Source organism: Helianthus annuus, chromosome 16 (genome assembly GCF_002127325.2).
Source record: "Helianthus annuus cultivar XRQ/B chromosome 16, HanXRQr2.0-SUNRISE, whole genome shotgun sequence".
Classification (NCBI taxonomy): domain Eukaryota; kingdom Viridiplantae; phylum Streptophyta; class Magnoliopsida; order Asterales; family Asteraceae; genus Helianthus; species Helianthus annuus.
Window position 1 is genome coordinate 69,591,788 of NC_035448.2, and position 15,990 is coordinate 69,607,777.

Sequence of the window (15,990 nt, forward strand, 5' to 3'; positions counted from 1 at the left end):
GGTCACCTTTGACATTTACACTATGTTCCTGAGTCTCATTTAACAAGGGAAGGGGAGTGAAAAGAGATGAAAATATGAAAAAACTATGTTTCCGAGTTTCATTTAACAAGGGGAGGGGAGGGAAAAGGATGAAAAAAGGGAAGAAAATATGACCATATATTCATCCTACCAAATTGGAGAGATTAGGAGAGAAAATTTTTACTTTCCCTACTCCTGTTAAATTGAGATTCGAGAACATAGTGTTAGGGAGAGGTAAACTTTACATCCATTCAGCCACCCTATCCTATGTTAACTACCTTCTTCAACTTCTTTCTTGAACTCAAACATAAGGGGTGATTACCTTATGGGAGAGTTTTTTTTTTTTCTACAAGTTATGCATCATAAATTAAAACATTTTTTAAATAAAATAAAATTATATAATAATAATAATAATAAAAAAGACATTACATTAAATTAAAATTAAAAAAATATTTCATAATATTAAAATTAGAAAAATAAAAACATAAATCATAAAACTAAAAATTAGAAATTGCATGGCCAGTTATATTTTTTTTTCTGATCTCACGTTTTCGGCCTAGAGTGAACGACAACATCTCCGGTGGAACATTGTCGTGTGACTTAGTAAAGGTCTCCAAATCTCAATCATATAAAAGTTGTCTCGCCGCATCTCGTTGTTCCGCAACAAACGTGATAGTGTCTTTCTCTCGTTTTCTTCGTATGTCCACCAACCCCAACTCTTTTATTTGTTTTCTTGTTTCATAAGTTTGTATTGATCGAGCTTCTCGGACAAACCCGTTGTGCTATCGGACGTCGTTGCGGGTTTTTTATCTTTCTTTTTTGGTCTTCTTGGTGAGGGGTCTTCATTTATGTCGGGCATAGTACTAGGGAATTCGGTATTTAGTGTTCTGCATGGTAGTTACCCGAATCTGATAACTTTATTTTTTGGCTCGAACTACTACTATCTTCACCCAACAATGATATCGGGGCCCATTTGTCATGTTTTCTAACAACCTTCCACGCCTCAACATGATGAAAACCACCTGGATATTTTGATTGGTAATCTTTTAAGGCTTGTTTCATGACCGTCACATTGTCACTCCCGCTAGGACGTAAACGATCCTACAAAAATAAAAACTATATAAAGGGAAAAAATAAAAAGTTATACAAAGGTAAAAAATAAAAAGATATATAAATTTAAAAAATAAAAAAATTATCGCTTGATGCCAAAGACCGTTTAAGTAGTTTAACTTAGTCATCATTGGTTTCCATTTTGAACATACTTGATCAGTGGTTCGGGTACTTCAGCCAATCGTTTCGTTGTAATTTTTATAATTTTATCCAAAAACCCTCTGATTTTTGTTGGTTGCCTTGTTTCTTGTTTACTGAAAAATGAACCCATGCCTTTGCTAAGGCCTCTTTTTGTTTTTTTGTCCAAGTTTGACGCTCCGCCTTTCCTCCCTTTCCTTTTGGGTCACTTGCTTCATCATCATCTTCGTATTCCATTTCATATTCCTCTTCGTCTTTTCCAAGATCTTCATCTTCATCCAAATTTTGCGTCTCGGGGACAATACCTTCGTCTTCATTATAGATCAGAAGCATGCGTTCGACATTCTCTCTTGGTGATTGAATTAGTGGGCTCCTATAAGCAAACAGGTCGAATCAGTTTTGGGCATCCATGGAATATACATACTGGTCGGGTGCGACCATTGCCTGGGAGTGAAAATAACTGTGGCGGATAATTAGGTTGTGATTGGGTGTTGTAAAAACTAGGCTGTGGAGTTTGGGAGTAATAAAGTGGAGGTTAAGAGTGTGGTGAATAACCGAGTATGAGTTGAAATGGTGCACTCGGATCTCTCGAACCGCCTTGCCTACTTTGTGAGTCGCGTCCCCTCAGCTTCGAATTGGATCCCGGACCTTTATTCTTGGCATCACCCTTGTTTTGTTTATCCATGGTGTATTTTTGAGAGGTTTTTAGTTTGTAGTTGTAAGAAAAATGAAAAGTAAATGTGGTATTTATAAATAAGAAATCAATTTTTTTTTTAATTATCAACGGCATTATAACCGATTTCATCCTCCAACGTTCAAAAATGAATGCAATGGTCAAATATTACATTTGGTAACTAATCACCGGTTTTCAAGGTTCACTGAGGTAAGTAGGGAGTCGGTGGCGGTGTGTAACACCCCGAAAATATAGATATCATATTTTAAACAAAATATCGGTAATAGTCATGACAAAATAACTAGTAATGAATAACCTAGTTAGTTAGTGCCTTGACATAATAGGATAAATATGGTTAAAATACCCTTTAAATAACTTGTGTAAAGTAGAGGGACTAAACATCGGCAAATGAATTAAAGTTTTAATTCAATCAAATATTAAACACAAAGCACACACATACGTGGTGTGTCCTGTGATTTCAACCAGACCAAAAGGGAGCTCTCGAGCTTCAACCTTAAAACACAAAAATTCATCAAATTGAAGGGGCAAATCGAGTCCAAATCAAAATCCGAACATAGATTATTGATAACCTCGGTGAAGGGATCATAAGGTATGCGAAATTTCACTATTTGGTTCCACTTAAATTTTAGATGGAACTCATGAGATTCGAATCTGAGCTTGCATGACCATTGTTTGGATGAAATTAGGAATGAAATTATGTCTAGGAATAAACCTTAGTCATTTACTTGTTAAATTGATGTTCATAATTATGAATTCATGATTATACACTCATGTGACAAGTGGATTTTGTAGAATTATGTTAAACACTAGGATTATCATTGTTAACCTAATGTATTTGAGCTCTAGGAAGTGAATTCTGACTTGTTGATATGAAAATTGACATGAACTTGTGAAAGGATGCTTAAATCTTGGCTAAATGGTTAGTTGAGAACTTTATTTTTAATTGTATGAAATCATGCTCATTAGGTGTTTGATATAATGCCTAAGAGAAGATAAATTGTTAAAAACCCGACTAAAAATGCATATTTGACTAGTGTGGAAAATTATGCGTTATATGCTGTAAGAGAGTTCTAAACATCTATGGTTGAAGTCTATAGGCAAGGAAACCGGGACGCCAAGCGGACAAGCTAGTGGCGATACGCGTTTGAAAGGATTGCTCTAACGGTATGTGACCATGGTTTCGTTACATTATGTTTAGTTGTTAAATACTAGCTTGTTGAATTAAAATTAGCGTAGAATGTGAACTCGTTATGTCGCTGAAGTGACGAAGCTCACTAGACAACAAAACGGGTCAAAATATTGGTTAGAGTAAAGTTGGTACGTTCTTGAAATGGCGGTTTCCATTAAACAACCAAACGGGTCAAAACAATGTTGAATTGGAAATGTTGAAATGAATGGATCATCACTCAATGATTGAATATATTGAATGCGTAAGCCGTGAAGCGGACACGCTAAACTTGTTGCAAATGAACCCTTGGTATTGGGTCTAAAGTTAAAAAAAAATTTATACTTGTCAAGTTGTTAAAAATAGCATGCTTGAATCATTGAAAACAAAGCATGACGTTAATGCGTAAGTAAACCTCGATAGGGGAGCGAAACGCTAATGTTTGGTAAACCCGGGAATGGGTAAAATAGTTGAAAACAAGTGATGATAACAAAACAAGTTGTAAGACTTGTAGACAAACGGGTCGAACAATCAAATAGCGGAATTATAGGCCAACTGTTTATAAACCGAATTTTAATGTGAACAATGTTGTTAAACAGGTCCATAATTTAATTACGGTCGTGTAGGAAAAAGAATTACGTAAAACGGACTTGTGTAGCAAAAGTTATGCAAGTTTTAAGTTGGTATTTTGGGTATTTTTCGTAGCTGGGCATCTGCAGCACAAAACCAAGCAACAGACTGTTAAAAACAGGGTGCCGCGTCACACGACATCAAACCTGGAATACCATCGCGTAACACGACATTCGTCGCGTGCCGCGAAAGATAGGTGTTGATCTGTCGCGGGGCGCGATAGACCCAAACTTCAGAATTTTTGTTTTATTTTTCGTTGTACGATAATAGAACTTGTTTATACGTAATATAACATTGTCAAAACTAACATTTAATGTGGTTTTTTACATTTGGTAAATGCTTACAAGATCCCGGATGAAGATCAAGCGACTTTCAAGAACTGAACACACCGAACAAAGCTTCCGCATTGATCTATTTTCGTTTTAGTTAATATGTAAACTCTTGAAATTTCATTTTGAAGGTTCTAAACTAGTAGGCTAATGACTCGAATATTTTGATCATGTATGATCGTAACTTAACAAAATTTTCCTTTAAAAGCTCGCATTTTTGTATTATATGCGTGTTAAATGTTATAAATCGTGTTATTTAAGAAGGGTCTTACAAGTTGGTAATCAGAGCCCAAGGTTGTGGGTGAAGTGTGTTCGGTTCAAGCTTGATCAAACATCCGGTAAGAATTAATTATTTTATGTTAACTTTAACTATACATTGGAAAGGAAATGTGATTCAATATGCATGGGAAGAGTGTGTTAACACACTTAAACCCGGAAAGTGCACCAAATACAAATGGTTGAAGCAAGTTACGAACTTGGCTAAACCTAAGTGGAATATGCAAATGATAATGGAATGAAATGTTAAAACAATCAATGTAAACGTTTCAGATTCAAGATGTCGACTAGTGGAAATGATGATACGGTGCCGACGGTCACCGAACAAATGAGAGAGGTGATTGCCGAAGAGGTTGGAAAGGCAATCAAAAACAGTTTATCCAGTTTCATAGACAGGGTCCAAGGTACAGTGCTTTCGCTAATTGAAGAATGGATCCAAAGGTTGGAAGATAATGACAACCAAGCGAAGGAAAAGTCCGGAGGACAGAAGGCTTGTTCATACAAAGAACTCATGGCGTGCAAATCGCTAGTTTATAATGGGGAGGATGATCCAATAATATGCCAATGACGGCTAAGCGACATCGAGGGAGTGTTTGAAAGGACCCACTGTGATACAAATGGCTACGTAGCCTATGGTACGGGTCAATTAAGAGGTCAAGCGAAAGACTGGTGGGATAACAAGAAGAAGGAGATTGGAAGTGAAGCGGCTAAGGCTATGACATGGGACGAATTTAAGGCGCCGTTCCTTAAGCATCACAGTCCCAAGGCGGTCATTAACCGAATCAAAGAAGAATTCATGCAGCTTAGACAAAAGGGTGAGACCATCGACAAAATCACGAGAATCTTCATGGATAAGATGAAGTTTTGTGATGAACTTGTGACAAATGAAGAACAAAAGATATACTATTACTACAATATGTTGAGCGCCGAATATCGGGAGTTCATGACTCCCTCAAAGTATGAGACTCTTACCGAGATCATAAACGTTGCTCGGGAACGAGAGATTGAATTGAAAAAGCAAGTTGAACGGGGTGAACGAAGGGAACATGATGTAAATCCAAGCCCTACTAAGAAAGCACGGACGAATGAAACGGTGAAGAAATCAGATGCAAAAGGCGGATCGCCAAGTTGCAAAATCTGCGGAAAGGGTCATAAGGGCGAGTGTCGCTTCAAGGATAAACCTTGCCCCATATGTCGGAAAATGGGGCATACGGTTCCAACATACCCGGATAAAGTGACGGTTTGTTACAAGTGTTATCGACCAGGTCACAAAAAGTCGGAATGCCTGGAGCTAATGGGAAAGAAAGATGGGCAAGACACGAAAGGTGAAGCCCCGAAAGCAAAGGCTAGGTCTTTTCACCTAACCGCAACATAAGCAAAAATAGAACCCGATGTGGTCTCAGGTATATTTGCTGTAAACTCGATTCCTGCACGTGTATTGTTTGATACGGGTGCGAATAAATCCTTATTTCATTTGGATTTATTCGACATCCTTTATTTGTTCTAACAAAGTTACCTATGCCTTTAGAAGTAGAGATAGGTAATAACAAGCGCTTTATCATTTGTGATGTATGTCAAAATTGCAAATTGAGTATCGGCGGTGAAGAGTACTCAATAGACTTGATCCCAATGTCGATGGGAGAATTCCACGTGATCGTGGGTATGGATTGGTTATCCCGGTACCACGCGAAGGTTGCATGTTTCCGGAAAGAGATAAAACTGACGTCTCTGAGTGGAAAGGACGTTACCATCTACGGGCGAAAAAGGGGGTAACCCCGTGGTATATACAATGCTAGAGGCTCACAGACTTATGAAACACGGATGCAAAGCATATATGATATACGCAAGCGAATCGGAGAAAGAGTCCCCGAAAATCAAAGACGTACCAGTGGTACGTGACTACGAAGATGTGTTTCCGGGAGACTTACCGGGAATACGACAGAACGGGAAGTAGAGTTCGGGATCGAATTAGTCCCGGGTGCAAAACCCGTAGCTAAGGCGCCGTATCGACTCGCGCCATCGGAACTACAAGAGTTGATGTCCCAAATTCAAGATTTGCTTGACAAAGGATTTATAAGGCCAAGTGTGTCTCCTTGGGGTGTACCGATGCCGTTCGTGAAATAGAAAGACGGGAGCATGCGAATGTGTATCGATTACCGGGAGTTAAACAAACTCACGGTAAAGAACCGATACCCGCTTCCGAGAATTGATGATCTATTTGACCAACCACAAGGTGCGAGTTGGTTTTCTAAAATTGACCTTAGATCGGGGTATCATCAGTTAAAGGTCAAGGAAGAAGATGTACCGAAGACGACCTTCCGCACGCAGTACGGACATTACGAGTTCCTTATGATGTCTTTCGGATTGACAAGTGCACCCGCGGCTTTCATGGACCTCATGAACCGGGTTTGCAAACCTATGCTAGATAAGTCGGTAATCGTGTTTATCGACGACATTCTAGTATATTCGAAAAATGAAGCTGAACACGCGCATCACTTGCAAGAAGTGTTAGAGACACTCAGACGGGAAAAGCTGTATGCAAAGTTCTCAAAGTGCGCTTTCTGGTTACGAGAGGTGCAGTTTCTCGGGCATATCATTAGCGTTGACGAAGTACTAGTAGACCCGTAAAAAATAGAAGCCGTGTCAAAATGGAACCCTCCGAAGAATCCTTCAGAATTACGAAGCTTCTTAGGGCTTGCGGGATATTATAGGAGATTCATACAAGATTTCTCTAAGATTGCCTCACCATTAACCAAATTGACTTGCAAGGAGGAAAGATTCGTATGGGGTGTTGAACAAGAGAAAGCGTTCCAAACGCTCAAAGAAAAGTTAACCTACGCTCCGGTGTTAACGTTGCCAAACGGAGTTGACGACATGGTGGTTTACTCGGATGCGTCGCATTCGGGGCTCGGATGTATTTTGATGCAACGAGGCAAGGTTATAGCTTATGCCTCGAGACAACTGAAGATTCATGAAAAGAAGTACCCGACTCACGACCTCGAGTTAGCGGCGGTGGTATTTTCCTTAAAGATATGGAGGCATTATTTGTATGGGGTAAAATGTACTATCTTTACCGACCATAAAAGTTTGAAATATTTCTTTGATCAGAAGGAATTAAACATGAGGCAGAGGCGATGGTTGGAAACAGTCAAAGATTATGATTGTGAGATACATTACCATCCTGGGAAAGCCAATGTAGTGGCAGATGCGTTGAGCCGAAAGGCAGACTATGCCCCGATACGGGTACGATCGATGCAGCTCATTGTGACCTCGGGCTTACTTGAACGAATCCGAGAAGCACAAGTTGAAGCAGTGAAGGTGGAAAATTTGAAGAAGGAAAGAATAGTCAGCCAATTGAAGGATCTAGTAAATGGTAACAACGGTTTGAAAACTCATTTCGGTAGAACCTGGGTTCCTAACTCGTGTGGAGTTAAAAAGCTTCTACTTGATGAAGCTCACAAATCCCGTTATTCTATTTATCTGGGAGTGACCAAGATGTATAACGACTTGAAACAAAACTATTGGTGGCCTGGAATGAAAAGGGATGTAGTAAAGTACGTGGAAAAATGCTTGACATGTCTGCAAGTCAAAGCGGAGCACCAAAAACCATACGGTAAACTACAATCGTTGGAAATTCCGGTTTGGAAATGGGAACATATTACAATGGACCTATTGACCAAACTACCAAAGACAAACCGCAGATTTGATGCTATACGGGTGGTTGTTGATAGACTGACAAAGAGTGCTCACTTTATCTCGATACGTGAGACTTATACGTCAGAAAAGATGTCCGAAGTATAAACTAATGAGACAGTGGCACGCCACGGAGTACCGGTATCCATCGTGTTCGATAGGGATACCCGATTCACTTCAAACTTTTGGCGAGATTTCCAAGAGCAAATGGGTACGAAATTGTTCATTAGCACCGCATACCATCCTTAAACGGATGGACAGAGCGAAAGAACAATACAAACATTGGAAGACATGCTACGGGCGTGTATTATCGACTTCGGAGGTAGTTGGGATGTTTACCTACCATTGGTCGAATTTTCATATAATAACAGTTACCATGCTAGTATCGGTATGGCTCCGTACGAGATGCTTTACGGTAGGAGATGCCGGACCCTAGTGTGTTAGGATGAGGTGGGTCCACGTGAACTCGCCCATAAAGACATAGTTCGAGCCACTAATGAGAAGATTAATATGGTTCCGGCACACTTGAAAGCGGCTCAAGATAGACAAAAGTCCTATGCGGACAAAAGAAGAAGACCGGTCGAGTTTCAGGTTGGCGACAAGGTCATGCTTAAGGTATCTCCATGGAAGGGGATTATCCGGTTCAGAAAAAGAGGAAAACTAAGCCCGAGATTTATTGGGCCGTTTAAAATCGTCGAACGAGTAGGTAAGGTAGCATACCGCCTTGAACTACCGGAGGAATTGAGCGGAATTCATCGCACGTTCCATGTATCACACCTTCGAAAATGTCTAGCCGACGAAACAACTTATATCCACTACGATGACATCGAAGTGGATGACAAACTTAACTATGCGGTGAAACCAATTGCAATTTTATACTGCAAGGTGAAAAGTTTGAGAAATAAGGAAATCGACCAAGTAAAGGTCAAATGGGAGCATAGAAAAGGTTCGGATACCACTTGGGAGTCCGAAGAAGAGATGAGATGTCTCTACCCTACATTATTTGGTACGTATTCCGGTTTCGAGGACGAAACCCCTTTTAAGGGGGGTGGACTTGTAACACCCCGAAAATATAGATATCATATTTTAAACAAAATATCGGTAATAGTCATGACAAAACAACTAGGAATGAATAACCTAGTTAGTTAGTGCCTTGACATAATAGGATAAATATGGTTAAAATACCCTTTAAATAACTTGTGTAAAGTAGAGGGACTAAACATGAGCAAATGAATTAAAGTTTTAATTCAATCAAATCTTAAACACAAAACACACACATACATGGTGTGTCCTGTGATTTCAACCAGACCAAAAGGGAGCTCTCAAGCTTCAACCCTAAAACACAAAAATTCATCAAATTGAAGGGGCAAATCGAGTCCAAATCAAAATCCGAACATAGATTAATGATCACCTCGGTGAAGGGATCATAAGGTATGCGAAATTTCACTATTTGATTCCATCTTAAATTTTAGATGAACTCATGAGATTCGAATCTGAGCTTGCATGACTATTGTTTGGATGAAATTAGGAATGAAATTATGTCTAGGAATAAACCCTAGTCATTTACTTGTTAAATTGATGTTCATAATTGTGAATTCATGATTATACACTCATGTGACAAGTGGGTTTTGTAGAATTATGTTAAACTGATGTGTTGAAAAAAACCGTCATTTACCCGTGTATTTTGTATTTTAATTTTATAGTTTTTGAGTCACTTTTAATCTTTATACAGTTGTATTTGATTAGTTTTGTGTTTTGCCAGGTCCTGGTGCAAATAGAGCGAAAACGAGTAATAAGGAAATAATCAACCAATTGGGCAGAGTAGGACGCAAGTGACCGAATTAAAATTGCCGCTATTTTTCTTGAGTGGGCCGATGCCACTATCTCTGTTTTATAAGATAGAGGGACTTGAATGGAAAATGTGTGAAAGTTGAATTAATGATTATACACATTAATTGTGCTAGTCAAACAACAAAAGAAAAAGACATCAGGAGGCTTCGTGAATTGTGAGGCATTATCTCAAGTTGACCAAGATTTTAAAACAGTTGACCGACAAAGATAGAATCCACTAATTTACATTGCTTGTTGGGCCGATTGTGTATCACTAAGCACATGGAGCCTGGCCCAAGTACAGTTTAGCAGCCCGCCAGACAAAACCAAGTCGTGGAATTTGTGTTGCAATACCTAAATCCATATAAATAAATACAATACAAAATCAGACGGCTGGAGGGCAGAAGGTTTTAGGAGGAGAAGATTTAAAGGGACGATTTCAAAGGGAAAAAAAGGTTAGTTCAAGATTCAAGGTTAAGGAACAGGATCCAGTTCAGTTCGTAAACGTGTTAGTTCGGTTTAATTTACTTTGTGTTTTTAGACTCTATGAACATGTTTTCATTACCGTTTGAGACCTATTTATCATTCTTGACTATGATTATTGGCTAGTTATTTTATCTACCCTGGTTTGTGATGAATATTTATTGATAATTGGTAATTTATCGGTTTTGGTAATTTATTGATGATTTAATATTAAAGTAAAAGACCTAATAATAATTGGCTAGATGTGTGTGCATGCTTTATTCTAATTTATTATCGTTCAATCGTTCCTCATGTGTCTTTGTGAATGTCTTTCATGTATAGATGCATGTTAGGTTACCTACTTTGTGTTTGTAACTAGTTTATGGTTTATGGTGCACGTATTCCATAGGAACGTTGTTTGATAATTTAGAGGAGTTTAGTGTTCTACCTATTCTTGAGACCGGGAGGAGATAGATAGTTAGGATTGTCTTCGGTGCTAGGTATTTAGGTGCAGTGAGACCGGGAGGAGATCTGTCTAAGTGGCCTAGTATTATTTGTTTTCGTAAGTCTTGTCAAGTGTTTTTAGGTTACCTCGTACACTTTAGGGTGTGTTGTGATTAGTGAGACCGGGAGGAGATCTAGTCTTTGGGTACTTTAGTATTGTTGGAGAGACCGGGAGGTGATTCAACCCATACCAGTGAGCTTTATTTGACTTTTAGACCTTAGGAGAAGTTGATGAGATCGGGAGGAAATTCAAGCTGTCTTTAGTCTTAGAGTGTCATATTATTAGAACCTGGTTCCATCATAGTTACCATTGCCGAGAGAAAACCGATAGTCACGAATAGGATTCCAAACCTGGGTAGTACTTTCTCATCCTTGATTTCACCCTAGTAGTCTTCAGCCTGCGTCTAGGTTGTCTAGTTCATCTTAGTAATTCCTTTAGTTTAATTAGTTAAACCCCCAAAATCCAATCAAATCAAATAAACCAGTTAAGTAATTAGTTGAGTCAGAGTCTAGTTAGCGTCGCTAGTGTCTCGTGGGTTCGATACTCGGACTTCATTAGGCTTTACTACGTACGATAGGTACACTTGCCTGTCAGTGGTCTAGCATTTAGAGAGTCTTAGTTTATAAATTTAAAACTAGGGTGTCTAGATTAGGTTAGCTTTTATTAGACCATAATTTGCACATCAAGTTTTTGGCGCCGTTGCCGGGGACACTTAGGCGATTGCGTTATTAGCTTTGACTGATCTTATTTGTTTAATTGGTCTTATTTGTAATTTGAGTCTTAGGGTTTGAGTTCTAGAGTTTGTGTCTAGTAGTAGTGTGTCGAGTCATTGTTTTTGTAAATATTTTTTATTAGTTAGTTTGGTTTTTCTTTCCTCTCTACTTTGTGCTGTTTTTGCTACTCTCTTCATGGCAGGTTATCATAGCGAGTACCCTCCCAATGTTTGGGCGTTCGTGGAATCATGTCAAGTGTTCGCTCAGATAACATCAACAGCATAGGACCAAGGAGATCCAAGGTTTCCCGAAATGTTCACCATACTTGAGCGAATGATCGAGACACTGAGTCAAATGATTAAGGAAAGAATGAATCAACATGTGGATCTAAGGTGTCAACACTGTGGTGGACCGCACTGGTATGAAGGTTGTCCGATTTACGTGAATCAGAAGAAAAATCAAAGTAGAATACGCTTTACATGGGATGGATACTATGATGATGATATTGGCTTTGAGAGCTATGGGGGAGAAGAAGAAGAAGTAGTAGGGATAAAAGAGGTTGAAGATGAGCTTCCCAATAATCTAGAGTTGTCTGATATAGGACTGGAGATGACAACGGACGATTCAGTCCCACCTCCGGTTAAACAGGACGCGACACCTAATTGGTATTCCACGCCATGGTATTACGGTCCTGAACCCATTGATGATCACTTCTGGAATGATGATGAGGGGGAAGACGTGGATGAGCCACTTGACAAGATGGAAAATGAGAGAGGGATGCATATACCATCTTGGGAGGATGAGTTTGGTGATGAGTTGGTTGGTTTACCAACTCTTGAAGAGGGAGAATTTGACCCGGTTGGTGATCTAGCATATCTAGAGACATTACTTAAAGAGAAACCGACCATGGAGATCAAACAAATACCAAACGTAGAAGAAGAGAAAGTGGCTGAGGAATTTGATGGTTGGCCCGTGGAGAAGTTAGAAGATACATCACCACCACAATTACTAACATGGGAGAAGCAACGGAGAAGCTTAGACCAACATAGTCTGAGGGTGCAGAGATGGTACAAAAGGAAGCATAATAGAACATTGAAGTGCAGAGACAACCACCATCCTCACTATATGTCACGTATCAGGTTTGGTCCAGGTAAATTTAAATTTTGGTGGCGCGACCCGTTTGCATGTCTTAAGATATTTTATAGTTTCATCATTAATTTCTTAATAAACAATGATGAACAATTAAAACTAAACGGGTTGGATAGAGGTTGGATAAAGGAGAAGCCTCCTGATTGAGTTCAAGTGTGGGGAGGTTTTGTAGAGTTTGTGTAGAGTTGTAGTTTTTGAGTCAGTTTTTCTTTAGAGTCGGTATTGCTTTGGTTTTTGTTTGTTTTTGTCTATGCAGGTTTGAATTGTACCACCCGTACTCAATCGCCATTCGGGTGATTTTGGAGCTGCTTTTCAAATTTCAAGGCATTTACCAAGTGTACTAGTCAGAGTCAAAGCCGATCGCGAATGGAATGCTATACGATCGAGCTGGATTGGACGAGAGTTCTGAAGCTTATGCGTTATAAAACCAGCTAAGTCCTTTCCAATTTGCCCTTTGTTTTTTATTTCTTATTTAATTTTAGTCTTTTGAGTCGGTTTCCATCCTACATTGAGGGCAATGTAGAGTTTAAGTGTGGGGATGGGAAACTGTCGTTTAGGTCTTAGTTAGTGAGTCTTGAGTCATAAAAATTTAAAAAATAAAAAAATTTAAAATAAAAAATTAAAAAATTAAAAAATCAAAAAATGTCTTTTGAATAAAGAAGTTTGCAAAATTAATACGGAAAATGATAGAAAAGATGGGTTTTTGTTCGGGTTCAAATAATGATAATATGAGATTAATTAAGTCGAGCTTGTGTCTAGTTTGGGATATGTGAATAGGCCCTGTTTGGTTTTAGGTCCCTTTGAGTTAATATACCTTAATTGTCGGTCTACTAGTGGGTATTCATCTGACAAATATGGGAAATTGAAACCGCCAATAAGAGTATAAAGAATGCCGTTATAAGTTAAAATCGGTTAGAATTTGTAATCATGAAAAAAAAAATAGAAAAAAATGAGCTAGAAACTGAATGAAAGTAGCGCAGGCCTATGTAATCTTGGTTGGGGATAGTGACTCTACAACCGGATCACCTCTAGGATGTGTGAAATCGAACTTGCAAAGAAAGAAAAAGTACCGAAGCCTAAGTAATCCGAGTTGGGGATAGCGACTCTACAGCCAGAATGCCTCTGGGTTAGGGAAAGCAACGTCTACGCTCAAGAGAAAAAAATGAAAAGAAAGAAAAAAGCTGAAAAAAGAAACAAAAAAAATATTTGATTTTAAATTCTATTGGTTTTGATATAAGATGGTTGGGAATTGGTCCAGTGATCGTTCCTTTTGTTCTATAAGCTTGAGGCGGGATTAGGTGTCACGACCCCCGACCCACCCTGGACGGAGTCGGGAGCCGCGAGCAGTCCCGTGGTACCGGTGATTATTTTTATTTTGAAAAACATTGCAGCGGAAATTTCATCAGGACCGTGAGTTAGGAAAAATATCAGAGTTTAAAAACACCGGATTTTATTTATTAAATAGATGGGATAAACCCATGTTTTACAAAGGTAGCTTTTAATATAAAAACGATATTTCTTAATTTGATTTAATTAATGAAATAAGCCACTTCTTGATGCCTTCGGTGCCGGATCCAATTCTTACTCCGATATACTGTAATTACCTGAAACGCGTTTTAAAAAGGTTTTGTCAGTGGGAAATACTGAGTGAATCATTCTGTTTTCTAAAACGACCCGTTAGTTATAATTTACAGTATTAAGAGCGATTACAATGTTTCTATCAACCAATTATCAAGAATGGGTATTTGTCACTCGATTCATTTCTGTGACTGTGGTCATACCACTATTGGGTCCCGTTGCCCAAATAGTGACGGTGTACTCACACAGAGTAATAATAACTCACATAGAGTAATATTCACTCACATAGAGTGATAATAACAGTACTGTGCACAATACCCCACATACCAGCTGTAATTTGGTGATTACAAAGACTTAATCCCTGTAATTATAACCTTGAAAATAATTTGAGGTATTGTAATACTTACTCACAAACTGTGAGAAAACAGTTTAAAAAGAAGAATGACTCACAAACTGTGAGAAAAGAGTTTATAAAAGTGGAATGACTCACCTTATAATCATGCAGATTTATACGGCCAAAGTTTAGTCTACAGATAAGCCTTGATATATTGCAGATTTATACAGCTAGAGCTTAGCCTATTGAGTTAGCTTTGTAATCTAGTGCACACAACTAGGTAGGTAACTTAATACAGCAGTTACGTCAATTTACGAGATTAAACCTTCACAACGATTAATCAGTGCAATATTCGATAATTCAATCGGATTCACAACGAATAACAGAGCATAGTCCGAATTCGAACAGCACTCTAATATTCAAGTCGAAATCACGACGAATAATCAAAGTACAAGCTCAATTGAGCAGCACCTGGACTATCGTTGGATAGTTATAATCGATCGGACGTTGAATCGTAATAGCGATCGAGTTATTACCCTGATTGCGGCAGCGTTTCGAGATTAGTGTGTGTTTGTGTAGTATTTTGGCTATAACTTAGCGTGTACAACGAATTTCTTCGTCGGTTTTGTGCTAGAAATCAAGTCCCAGACTCCTCTATTTATACCTGAAATTTGACACCGTCGCGTAGCGCGAGGGGTATCACTATAGGCGTCGCGCTACGCGAGTGGTAACCTATGTTACGCGAAATTTGTCCCTGTAGCGTAGCGCGAGGGGTAACCCCTATAGGTGTCGCGCTACGCGAGTGGTCACCTATTTTCTATAGGTAGCTTCGTGTCTAAGTAACTTAGCTGAGTTGATAAAATTGTAAAATTCAAAACGGCCAGTAAGTTATTTAGATAATCGTAACTAGGGTTTTGCCCCCCCCCTGAGTTTTAGGGGCTCTGATCCTGATTCTGATTGTTCTGGAAATTTTAGGGTTAGTGCAGAATTACTTGTGTTTCTCAATTAGGGTTTTCTTAATAGCTAATTACCATCCTAATTATGGATTTTAGTGGCAGTTGTTACATCCTCCCCACCTTAAGAAAAATCTCGTCCTCGAGATTTACTGGAAGGGATGTGGATATTTTCGCTTTATTTCGGACTCCAGCTCCCAAGTGTATTCTGGCTTTCTCTTTGAATTCCACTTGACTTTGACCAACCCAGTCGTTTGTGTTTAAGGAATTTGACTTTTCGATCTTCGATAGCCAATGGTTTCTCTATGAATTTTAATTTTTTTTTTTCATTTATTTCTATATTTTGAAGAGGTACTACCAGGGATTTGTCTGATAGACATTTCTTGAGATGGGATACATGAAATATATCATGT